The following is a 9766-nucleotide window of genomic DNA, read 5'->3' on the forward strand; positions in this document are numbered from 1 at the left end:
ATACCTGAGAGTGAATGAGTTTATCAGCTCTTTCCTGAGAGTGGGGAGGGGGCACAGGACGGCTTGGACAGAGCAGCAGGTGGAACGTGAAGAGGAGTGAAGCAGGGCCTGCGAGGGGTCAGCGCAGCTCCTCCAGCCCGGCCAGGAGGCCCAGGGACGGGGGCAGGCCAGCCTGTGGGAGGTGCACGGAGACAGTGGTGCAACCCGACAGCCCCGCAGGAGCAGGAATGGTCGTGGACGGGGTGGCGAGGCCATGTGCAGATGCAAGGTGCCCGCAGCTGGACAAGGTGCTAGGCACGCCTGCCCCAGATGGGCGGGAAAGCGTTCTCCCGGGTCCAGGGCGGAAAGTGGGCGGGAAAGGCGACCAGCACGGCTGCTGACCGGAGACTGGCTTCTCACACCTCAGCACCCAGCGGGGGCTCTGGCTTCTTCCTCCACTGGGGCCTCCTGCCAGCTGCTGACTCCCTCTGCGTCTCCTGAGGACCCTGCTGTGCTGACTCCTGGGTCCTGCTGATCCACAGGTTGAGCCGCGACTTCACCACCCCTGAGAGCTGCAAGTTCTCCTTGCGGCTGGAGGCCGGGCCTTCTCTGCTCTGGCCCACCAGCTCTTTCTCAAAGAGGTGGCGCTTGCTGGCGACATCCACAGGAGCCACAAGGAACTCAGTGCGGAACAGGCTTGCACACTTGATGGACTGTGATCTCTGTATATGGCTAAGAGGTATTGCTTCAGCTTCGGGCCTAATTTGACCACTCTGGCCGGGAGCTTCACGCTGGTGGTGCTGGGCAGGAAAACGGCGAGACACAGCAGGTGAGGCCCTGCCCGCCCCACGGGACACTGGACCTGCCCTTGCGCCCCACCTCACCCTGCTGGTTAAGGCCACCTCTGAACTGTCTCTCTCGGGGCTCATCTGCAGAGTGACAGGTGGGAGGCCGCCAGCCCTGGGCAGAGGCCCCGCCATGGACTCGAGCTTCTCAGGCCCAGCCCTCCGCTGCCCCACGGGGCTGGTTGGGCACTCCGCTGAGGCTGGGTGCTCCCGGGTCTGGGGCCGCGCTGGGGCCACGGCCCTGCCTGGGGCCGGCTGCGTCTCCGGGGCCGGGGGTCTTCTCAAAGACGGCAGCTTTCTCAGACACTAGTCTCTTCTCCGAGATGCTGGTTTTGTCTGGAACCACCCTCTTTCCTGAGCCGGCTCTCTTCTCCAGCACCGCGATCTTCTGGACACGGACCATTTACTGGGGCTGAGGGTCTCAGGGTCCAGGCTCGCTGCAGGCTCAGGCGTCTTCCCCGCAGCAGATGGCTTCTCAGAGCCCCGCTTCCTGCCGCCCGTAGGCGCCCTGACCACCAGGCCCCCTCCCCCGCGAAGCCGCGCTCGGGGCTCAGTCTCCGGCCAGGCGGTGACTGCAGCTGCTCCTCGGGCAACAGGGGCGGCTGCCTGGCCTCCTCCTCCGGCTCCGGGACGGGGGCCTCCCGCTGCCTCTGCCTCCGCTCCTGCGGCATCCTGAGGACGGCCCGGACATCCTCCACATCTCTGGAGTCTGGGGCCGGTGGCCGGGGCCCCTCTGCTTCCTCCATGCTTGTCAGTCTCTCGGGGGCCGGGTCCTCCTTGTCGTCCGCAGCGAAGCTCAGGTTCTGGTATCGCCACCAGTGTTCTCGCTCCTGTTCCTCCTCGTCCTCCAGGGTCCACTGCCGGGCCAGGCTGGACAGAAAGGCCCAGCTCTTCCTGCTGACCGACGTGCCGCCGGGCCGCCGCGCGTCCCGTCCGCTGCGCGCAGCCCCGCGCCCAGCCCGCCCATGTAGTCTTTATTTAGATCTTTCATTTCTCTCAGAATGTTTTGTGATTTTTAAGTGTACAGGTCTTGCATATATTTATCCTTCTATAGTATCTTTAATGTTTAGCTTTTAGTCTGCTTTCTAGGTGTTCAGTGCTGTTTGATGGCATGAGCATATGAGAAATGTATGCATTTGCACATAGCCCCCTTGTGTCACAATGCCCTTCTAAACTCAGCAGTGTAGTAGCTTTTTCAGTGATTTGTGATTAAAGATGTTTTTTAGTAAAAACAACAAAAAAATAATTCCTATTATTATGGTTTTCATTTCTTGTTGCCCTGCTGTCCAGGACATGCAAAATAATGTTGAATAGGTGTTGAGAGTGGACATCTTTTCCTTGATTTCAGAGTGAAAGCAGATAAAAGCATTTAAATTTTCAACAGTGAGTATAATATTATACAGGTTTTGTGTATGTCCTTTTCAGATTAAATTCCCTCCTGTGACAAGTTGACTAGTTTTTACATTCTTGTCTTTTTTAATTTATTTATTTTAATTGGAGGCTAATTTACAATATTATAGTGGTTTGTGCCATACATTGACATGAATCAGCCATGGGTGTACATGTGTTTAATGAATGAATGAGTGTTGAAGTTTTCAGTATTTTTCTCTAAGTATTGAGACCGATCATGATCTTGTCAATACTGTTGCTTATATTGATTGCTTTACACAGCTAATTCAGAGTTCCTTTCTGGGGTAAATCCAGCTTGGTTTATTTTTATATATTTTTTGATTTTATCTAAAATTAAGATTTGTTGCATCAAATTAATAATGAATATGGGCCAGGAATTGTCTTTTGTTTTCTTAATCAGCATGTGCTGGACTCAAAAAATTATATGAAAAGTGTCCTCCTCCAAGAGTTTTTGAAGAATTGCCATAATTACTTCCTTAAACCTTTGGTAAATTTTACTAGTGAAGTCAACTGGGCTGTCATTTTTTTATTATGATGAAGTTTCTAATTTTTCAGATGCAGAATATAGATTTTGTCTGAAGTCAGCACTAGTAGTTCTTCTGAAGAATCCATTTCATCTAAACTGTCAAACACAATGAAACAGAGTACTCCATATTATTCCTTTGTTATTCTTTTAATGTCTGTAGTAGTAGTCAGTAGGATTTCCAGCTTTTCATTCTTGATATTTGTATTTTGTGACTTAGTTATCTTCTCTGTGTCTCACCCGTGACCCTGCCCTTTAGCCTTGCTAGGAATTTTTTTTTTTTACTATGTTGTTCCTCTAAAGAAGACATAACTTTGGGTAAATTGAATTTTTAAATCTATTTTTTTCCATTTACTATTTTTTTATTTGTTTCATTTAACTTCATTTTTTCTCCTGCTTTCTTTATGTGTTTTTAAACTCATTTTATACATACATATATATATATATTCATTGTTGTTGTACCTTATTGTGAAATCTTCCTCTATTTCTGACAGTGTTTTTTCTCCAGCAGTTTGTGTACTTTCTTGTGTTACTTTTGATAGTGTTTGCATGGTATGGTCATTCATCCTCTTGTTTTATAACCCATCTGTGTCTTATTCATAATAAAAGTGGGTTCTTATTAAAAAAAAAAGTATATACATGAATCTTTTTCATCTAACATTTTTATCTTTACTTGGAGGGTTTAAAATCATTTACTAGTACTTTGAGATTTAAACCCACCACCTTTTCTAGTTTGTCCCATCTGATTTTTTAAAAAACTTGTTTTCGTTTGAAATAAAACTGCTCGGTATTCTGTTTTATCTTTATTATTCATTTATTAACTGTATGTCTTTTATATTCTAAGACATTGTTTCTAAACCTGGTATGATTTTTCACCATGGTGCATTTGTCAATGTCTGGAGATGTTTTCTTTTTGTTATATTTGGAGGAGATGTGTGTGTGTGCACTGATGGAATTTTAGAAAAATAGCTGGTTTCTAACCACTAAACATTCTACAATACACAAGAGTCTCCCACAGCAAAGAATTGTTTAGTCACTAAATCATGTCTGACTCTGCAACCCCATGGACTCTGTCCATGGGATTTCTCAGGCAAGAATATTGGAGTGGGTTTCCATTTCCTTCTCCAGAGGATCTTCCCTACTCAGGATTGAACCTACTCACCTGCATTGACAGGCAGTTTCTTTAGCATTGAGCCACCAGGGAAGCCCCCTACAAAGAATTCCCTAACCCTGATGTCATGCATTGAAGAAGGAAATGGCAACCCACTCCAGTGTTCTTGCCTGGAGAATCCCAGGGACAGGGGAGCCCGGTGAGCTCCTATCTATGGGGTCGCACAGAGTCGGCCACGACTGAAGCGACTTAGCCGCAGCCACAGCCGCAATGTCATTAGTGCTGAGACTGAGGAACCATTTTAAAGATATATATATAACATACCATTAATTTTTATAGCAGTTCTTTTGGACAGTAAGACTTTTAAATTAGCGTATTTCTTTATTTCTTCCCTCCCATCGTGTATACTATTCAATGTATTTTACTTCTGCATGTATTATACTCCTCACAAAATGTTGATCATAACTGTTTTAACAAACTGTTCTAAAGGGAATAAAAATGATAAAAATTTTACTTACCCACTAACTGCCTAGAACTCTTCATTCTTTTGTGTAGATACTATTTCCTTGATAGTATCATTTCATTTTACTCTGTAATATCTCTTGCCAGTAAATTTTCTCATTCTGAGAGAAGTTTTGTCTTGCCTTTATTTTAAAATATACTTTCAGTGTACAGACTTGAGTATTTTTCTTTAATATTTTCAAATCTAGACTTTTCTCAGTCTTGAAACAGTTACCAACCAAGTTGGCTATTACTGTTGTCATTGTTCCTATTTTTCCTGAGTATTAAGGTTTTCTATTTGTTTTACTCAGCAGTTTTATTATGATGTGCCTTGGTATGATTTTCTTTGTTACGCTTGAGATTCATTAAACTTCTTTGATCTGTAAGCTCAGTTTTCATCAAATTTAGACAGTTCTGAGATTCTTCGATGGGCTCCCCAGGTGACGCTAGTTGTAAAGAACCCACCTGTCAATGAGGGAGATTTAGAGACGCCAGTTCAATCCCTGGGTCGGAAAGATCCCCTGGAGAAGGGCGTGGCAAGAATCTCCAGTATTCTTGCCTGGAGAATCCCATGGAGAGAGGAGCCTGGCTGGCTACAGTCCATAGGGACACAAGGAGTCTGACATGACTGAAGCAACTTAGCATGCACGCAAAAGATTTTTCAATATTTTTTCTCTTCACCCCTGTTCTTCTGCCCAGGATTGTAGTTCTGATTATATGTCTAAGATTACTAGGTTTTGTCCCCCAGTCTCCCGAGGCTCTGATTTTTTTAAAGATCTCTGTGTACTTCATTTTGGATAGTTTATGTTCTGTCTTCAAGTTCACTGATGTTATCTTCAGCAGTACATAATCTACAATAGTATCTTCTAATGTAGCGATAATTTAGATATTTTAATATTTTATTATCAATATATAATTATTAATATGACAGAACACTAGTTTATTAGTAGTAAGTTGTTTACAGTAAGTTATTTAGAATCAGCTTGCTTGTCAGTTCTGATAAAGGCAGGTATAGACCTGCCCATTCTCTCGTGTTGATGGAACACCACTCCTGAAACACAGTCATACTGTGGATTCTCTCTGGTGCCCTGTGTACTAAGCAGTCTGTAAATTGTGGCTATTGAGAATGTAAATAGGCCTGGGTTGACTTTACGACTTTTTAGTGGAATGCTTGCTGTTGTGTGTTTTGTTTTGTTTTTTTCCCTTTAGTTTTCAAGTTTTGCCCTATACAGGTACAGATCAGTACTCTGCCAGAGACTCAAGAGGAAGGTATTCTATACAGTCTTAGAAATACTTTTCTCTGTGTAGCTCCCTTAACTTTGATATTCTGCTATGAGACCTATAGCCACCTTAGCCTTTCTGAACTCTAATATCTGTCCTTTCAACACTGCAAGCAGAGAAGGCAATGGCAACCCACTCCAGTACTCTTGCCTGGAAAATCCCATGGATGGAGGAGCCTGGTAGGCTGCAGTCCATGGGGTCACGAGGAGTTGGACACGACTGAGCGACTTCACTTTCACTTTTCACTTTCATGCATTGGAGAAGGAAATGGCAACCCACTCCAGTGTTCTTGCCTGGAGAATCCCATGGAGAGAGGAGCCTGGTGGGCTGCCGTCTATGGGGTCACACAGAGTTGGACACGACTGAAGCGACTTAGCAGCAACAGCAGCAGCAGCAACACTGCAAGTATGTTGGATCCTGGTTTTACACAGCCTTTGCTGAGGCTTGGAGTCTCTTTCATTAATCTGAGATAACTGTAAGATTTACCTTTTAACCTTAGTTATCACAGTCTTGTAACACCTATTGTCTGGTATCAGGAAACAACCTTTTCATGTATTTTGTTCAGGTTTTCTATGTGTGGTAGAATTACAATTTGAGTGAAGCTGTTACAAGCAGCTGTGTTAATTTTAAAACAAACAAATATTTTCTGAGCGTTTAAAGAAATAACTTTTGTACACTTCTGGATCTTTTATTAAAATTTGGTTCTCAACATTTTATTAAAATGGGATTTATTCTCTGATTAAATATGAAGTTCATGCCCTTTAATTTGTCTACCCTCTGCCACAAACACGCAACTCCCCATACTCACACCCATGCATATGACACATACACGGTGCAGACACAGGCAATTAAGTGACCTCTATGGGAGGTCAGCAGTGACATTTCTATTTCTGTATCATTTGAGTTAGAGATAGCATTTGATGATGGCAATTATTCCTTGACTTTCATTTTGCTTTTAGAACACCACCGTCTCTTAATTTCTTCTTTTATCAATTGTGTCTACACAGATTTCATTGCTGTTTCATCATTTTTCTGGGGTTTAATATTGGCCCTGTGATTTTCTCTATCTACACTTAAACCTTGGTGATCTTATCCAATTCCATGTACCATTTATAAGCCAACAACTACAAAATTTATCTCCGGTCAAACCTTTTATTTGAATTCACACAGCTAAATATTTGCTAAACATTTCTACTTGAATTTCCATTAAATATCTAGGTTATAGCTTATGAAACTGAACTTTTCTTTTACCCTAAATTGGTTCCACTTTCACTCCCTCCTGTCTAAGTTGATACCTTCCACCTGCTTTACCTTAGTTCTTTACACCTTTGATTTGTTTTTCAGTCATTAAGTCATGTCCAGCTCTTTGTGACCCTATGACAGGCTCCTTTGTCCTCCACTGTTTCCCAGAATTTGCTCAGATTCACGTCCACTGAGCTGGTAATGCTATGTAACCATCTCATCCTCTACCACCCCTTCATCAGGGTCTTTTCCAATGAGTCGGCTCTTTGCATCAGGTAGCCAAAGTATTGAAGCTTCAGCTTTGACATCAGTCTTTCCAATGAATATTCAGGACTGATTTCCTTTAGGATAGACTGGTTTGATCTCCATGCAGTCCAGTGGACTCTCAAGAGTCTTCTCTAGCACCGCAATTCAAAAGCATCAATTCTTCAGCGTTCAACCTTCTTTATGGTCCAACTCTCACATACATACATGACTGCTGGAAAAACTGTAACTTTTACTATATGGACCTTGTGCCAACAAAGTGGTGTCTCTGATTTTTAATATGCTGTCTAGGTGGGTCATAACTTTCCTTCCAAGGAGAAAGTGTTTTTTTTTTTTAAGTTTTATTTTTTAATTATTTTATTTTAATTGGAGGCTAATTACTTTACAATATTGTAGTAGTTCATGGCTGCAGTCATTATCTGCAGTGATTTTGAAGCCCAAGAAAATGAAATCTGTCACTGCATTCACTCCCCTTCACACCCCCCCCCCCATTAGCCATGAAGTGATGGGATCAGATGCCATGATCTTTATTTTGGTAATGCTGAGTTTCAAGCCAGCTTTTTCACTCTCCTCTTTCACCCTCATCAAGAGACTCTTTAGTTCCTCTTCACTTCTGCCCTTAGACTGGTATCATCTGCATATCTGAGGTTGTTAATATTTCTCTTGACAGTCTTGATTCCAGGTTGTGATTCACCCATCCTAACACTTTGCATGATGTAATCTGCATATATATCTAAGATGATATGCATATTTATTTATGATAACCTTTGATACCAACGTGTAAAGTGTCATGAATTATGTTTGAAGATGTTGCCTTCAAACTTTATCCAGAGTCCAATTACTTCTCCTTGCCTCTATTGCTGCTACTGGATACTGCACAACCACCATAATTTATTATTCAATATATATTAAACATATAAATTCTAAGCATAGGTACTTGGGTAATATTTGCTGAATGTGTATTATAAGTTGTATACTGATACAGTCTATACATTGAGTATTATTATGTTCGTCACAGTTTCATCGCAAGAGAAAATTAAACTCTTAAATAACCGTGATGACAGAAGTAATGATTATTTTGGAAATATTATGATGTATTCTAGAAGTAAACAAGGAAGTGACAAACCAGGCGAAAGACCATCTTTTCCATTGTTATGGAGTACAAGGATTTCTGCCTTATTCTTTGTTGGCATGATATCCTTTACTACAACTTGATCCCCTAGCTCCTGATGTAGATGATCACTCAGGTTCAGAACACTTAGTATCTGTTAAATTCAATACGTGATTGCTCAAGATCTGTATGGACCATTTCCAGTTGGGATGTTCATGTTTATTATACTCACTGGTTTAGGTTCCTTCCATAAGGTCACAGAATATAAAGATGAGTCTTTCAGGCCTAATCATGGTATGATGGTTCTAAGAATGTTCTAAGGGTTTATAGAGTTTTGAAGGGAATTTTAATAAGTCATTTTACACTGTATTTCTAAGAACTAAAGCAAACTCCTTATGCTTTTGACGCTCATTATTGCACATATTATCATTTGTGAACTATTGCTTCACATAAAACTGTCTTTAGATCACTATCCTAATCCAGTAGTGATAGTCAGGTTATGCTTGCCTCATGGAATGATTAGATTAGTTTTCCAGCTTTTATTTAAGTTATGGAACAATATGTATTAGTTTTTTTAAATAGATTTAGTTAAGTTTTTAACTCACTCCAGCTAACTTAAGTGATTAATTAAATGCATATAATATATCTATATAGATACACATATAATCTGTCAGTTTTGCTTTAGATAATTTTAAATTATCTTATGGATTTACTAATATAAATCCACAATATTAGTGAGAGACTTACTGCACCCCTTTGTGAAATTGATAGAGTGGGGGCTTATAAGTAAATGAGCTCACAGAATTAATGTAATGATTATAATATGCATAAATTCAGAAAAAGTATAATGTATTCTCAAAATATCAGTTAATAAAATTGACTCAATGCAAACAGTTTTAGCCCAGTTGAGGTACAATATTTATAATAGTAAATACAGTTTTGTACCAAATAAAGCACTTATGTATATTGTAAAAATAAACATCTTAATATCCATATTGAAGAATACCTTAAATAATATTTTTAAAGATCTTTAAAAATAAATCAATGAGCTTGGAAAAGGGAAAAATAATTCAAAGAGGTAACAGCATGCTTAAACTGGTAGGCGACTTACAGCTATTAATAGAATCTGTGTATTTGCATAATGTTTATAATATACTATCAATAAAAGCTAATAATCATGAGTGAGTGTGTTTTATTTCAATCAAAAAAATTAAACAGTCACATCCTTTCTGAAAACAAGAATAAAAAACTTTATCAGGATTTCTGCTTCACCCATTCCTGTGCTGTCACCTATAAAATGGTAGTATTTTGTCCAATAGTTTATGTATTAACTATTTGTTACCTGTCAGTTCCCTTTAACATATTCCCCTGTTTTAATTTCTCAAGTACTTCCTTGAATAATTGATCAGAGTAACCTTTTTCTCATGGCATCTGGTCCTATAACTTCATGAAAAATAGATGGGGAAACAATGAGAGACTTTATCCTTTTGGGCTCCAAA

The 9766-nt window shown here is 40.9% G+C and overlaps 1 pseudogene; it reads right to left on the reverse strand.

Annotated features, from left to right (window-relative positions):
* Positions 1 to 395: 395 nt before the first annotated feature.
* On the reverse strand, positions 396 to 3308 carry LOC145528651 (uncharacterized; annotated as a pseudogene).
* Positions 3309 to 9766: the final 6458 nt, after the last annotated feature.

The sequence above is a fragment of the Giraffa tippelskirchi genome, chromosome 12 (assembly GCF_054371585.1).
Source record: "Giraffa tippelskirchi isolate mGirTip1 chromosome 12, T2T-mGirTip1v1.2.pri, whole genome shotgun sequence".
Taxonomy (NCBI): domain Eukaryota; kingdom Metazoa; phylum Chordata; class Mammalia; order Artiodactyla; family Giraffidae; genus Giraffa; species Giraffa tippelskirchi.